The 3,308-nt window shown below is 43.4% G+C and overlaps 1 protein-coding gene across 1 annotated transcript in view; it reads right to left on the reverse strand.

The window, feature by feature from the left end:
• DCX (doublecortin) overlaps window positions 1–3,308 on the reverse strand; it is a 143,062-nt gene that overhangs the window by 95,980 nt on the left and 43,774 nt on the right. The window lies entirely within an intron of this gene.

Consider the following 3,308-nt stretch of genomic DNA (forward strand, 5'->3'; position numbering starts at 1 on the left):
AATTTGATTGGCAATAAATGAAATCGATATCCCCAAGTTGTTTTGCCCATGACAGTAACAGGCAAGTGATCTCTCCCTGATCTTATCTGGATCCATGAGCCTTTCAACACATTTTTCTCCCCCTGTCCAGCTGAGGAGAGTGACAGCAGTTTGGCAGGCACCTGCCATCCAGCCAAGATCAACCCACCACAATACACCAAGCGTACACTTCCAAGAGCGTAACAAGGCAAATGCAATCTCAGCAAGCTCACCTGAGCCCGTGAGCTTTGAGATTCTCAAATAATTTTGAGTGGTTAGTCAAGCCTGGACCACTGCTTCTTAGCAATGATGGAGATTTATACACACCTTTCAGTTTGCACATTGGGATTTACCATCCCTAAAGTGGAAAAGGAACACAGACATACTCTGCCTTTTGCCTTACACAATCACCAAAAGCAGAATAGCCCTTGCTTAAACTATACTAGCTTGTCATTTGCACTATTTCCAGGGAAAACAAGCTCCAGAGATGGAATTTTAGCTTAGTCAATGTTGCATTGAAACATCAGCTGTATGTGACTTATTTGATACAAGTCGGACCACATGAAGGCTTTGCAGAAGCTAATTATTGTTTTGTTTCATGTGGCCCATTGGGTGATGACAGTAAGAAACCATTTCAAATTAGAGTAGACACTAGGAACAGACTTCCTACACAACACCACAGCTTTCTTCCCTTTAATGTAAGATCTGCCAAGCCAGTGCACACAATTGGTTGAATGCTTACAAAACACTTGAAGAAAGTAAGTTATGAGGCACTTTACCTTCAGACTTTCTTGACCTCCTTTTGTAGGCATCTCCTCTGTGCTATCCCCAGTAGGAAGCAGTTAAATGCAGTGCCAGCAGATGACAACCTGTGGTTCAACCCTGGCTGGCAGCTGAGTCCCACCCAGCCACTCACTCACTCTTCCCCCAGCAGGATGGATGAGAGAATCAGAAAGGTAAAAATGAGACAACTTGTGGGTTGAGATAAAAATATCTTAGTGGGACAGAAAAGGAAGAAAATAATAATAATGATAATAAAAGACAAGTGATGCACAATGCAGTTGCTCACCACTCACTGAACAACGCCCAGCCAGTTCTGAGGCAGCAGCTCCCACAGCCAGCTTTCCTTTCAGTTTATATACAGAGCATGACATCAGAGGGCATGGAATATCCCTTTGGCTAGATTGAATCAGCTGTCCTGGCTGTGTCCTCTCCCAAATTCTTGGGCCACTCCAGCTTTCTCACTGGCAGGGTGTGAGAAGCTGAAAAGTCCTTCACTTCGTATAAACATTACCTAGCAACAGCTAAAAACATCAGTGCGTTATCAACATTATTCTTACACTAAATCCAAAACAATACTATACCAGCTACTAGAAAGAAAATGAACTCTATCTCAGCTGAAACCAGTACGCAACCCAGTAAGAGCTTTGTTTATTACAGCTGTTTGAGCCACGCAGCCCAGCAGCATGGGCAGCCAAAAGCATTTGCTTTCCTGCCTCAAAGGAGCAAAAGGATCAGGGAAGTTCTGTGTCATTGCAATCAGATATTTGAAGGAGCTCAGAGACTAAAAAGAATATCTGGGTGTTTTAGACTCTAGCCAACAACTCTGCAGTAGAGACACCTCCATGGTATTCACTGAACCCATTTTTCTAGCCTTTAACTCACTCCATAAAATCCTTACTAGTTTCTCAATAATAACACCACATGGGAAGTTCACACCATGGTCACTGACTGCTGTGACTTAGCAGCATCAGTCTCCTTTTCTACTTCCACACATTTGCTGAAGGTTAGATGCAAGCAGTTTCCTTTGAGCCGCGCTGTCCAAAGCACAGCTTTGACTTCACACACATTGGCACTTCAGGCAGCATAAAACCACATGTATACAGCCCATTTTCTACAAGTCTCCATACTCAGAATTTCCTTTTGGCTAGCTCTGGAAGAACTCCTACTTTATGCTGTGAATTGCCATTCAGGCAGTTTCCTATTCCTTCAACAATTTGTGGTAATAGGTGGTTAGGGTTTACCTGCAGAAAACATTTTCAATATTGCTTTAAGCATTTGGCATCTTCCTAGATTTTCAAAGACTGTTAGGTAGCAGATATGTTCCTTGCAGAGTTAACTTACTGCTGTTTTTGAAGGAGCAATGCTTGCCCACAGCCATAGGACCAGGGTGCTCAGGGACACGTCAGAACCCCAAGGACTGAAGCTAGCGCACAAATTCAGACAAGCCACAACCCGCATGCTTTTCATCATTATTTCTGTCAATAGCTCAGCTCTGTACTTAGAAAGAGCCCATCTCAAGATGCCTGCTTGCTGACTACACCTTACCAGCCTGGCCTGCACAGAGCACACGAGGACTGTCTCTTCAAGAACAGATTTTAGTCTACTCTTGAGCCTGTGCTTCTGCATTCGCAAAGTGGAGAATTTAGATCTGGAACTGTGAAGACTACTCAGTCTTCCCAGCACCTGAACAAACCCTAAATGCAGGCACATGCTTCACCAACATGAGTTCTCTTGAGAAGGGATGAAAAAAATGAAAAATATTCCTACACAGGCTGTTAACCACCAGGATGACTTGAAGTGACAGTGTTGGAATCATTGAAGGGGATACAAGTGAGCTGTCTACTGAGGGAGGAGATTACAGCAACATCTAGTTAATTAGTAGGGTGGGACATAGGAAGTCCCCTTCATTGAACTACTGATAGAGATGGTACTTTAAATTAGGATCAGAGTTGCTGTGTTGGAGGGCTGCTTTCCACCTCCCCATCGAGGACAGAGATTAGAAGTAGTTTTATGTTGGCTGAAAAGCTAGCAATTTTAGGAGATACACTTAGATTTCAGAGAGGAACTGCTCATTAATATTCATTTCTGCTCCTGTAAATATATTTCTACTCCACTGCAGGGTTTAGTAGGTTGTAGATGTCAGATATGTCACTGTGCACATTGGATTTGTTACAGAACAGGGGTTCTGTTAGGTCATGTGGGTCTCTCAAGCAGGAGCTAGTCCATGCTGTGACAGGAATGGATGCTAGCTGTGTGATGTGGAAGGTGGCTTATCTGTGGTTCTGCTACAGTGATAGAAGCTGGACAAGTCCCAGGACAAGATCACATGATGTCTCCTAAGCATCAGTCCTTTCCTCAGTCTCTTGGGCTCCCTTTACTAACTTCAGGTTACTGCTCCTTAGAGAAGTAGATTTCAGCTTTTTCTTATGCTTCTTCAGGGGCTCTCACAACAAAACTGCTTCCAAGTGTCTTATTTGCATAGTAACTCTTCTCTCAGTCTATTTGTA

The sequence above is a fragment of the Falco punctatus genome (genome assembly GCF_963210335.1).
Source record: "Falco punctatus genome assembly, chromosome: 15".
Classification (NCBI taxonomy): domain Eukaryota; kingdom Metazoa; phylum Chordata; class Aves; order Falconiformes; family Falconidae; genus Falco; species Falco punctatus.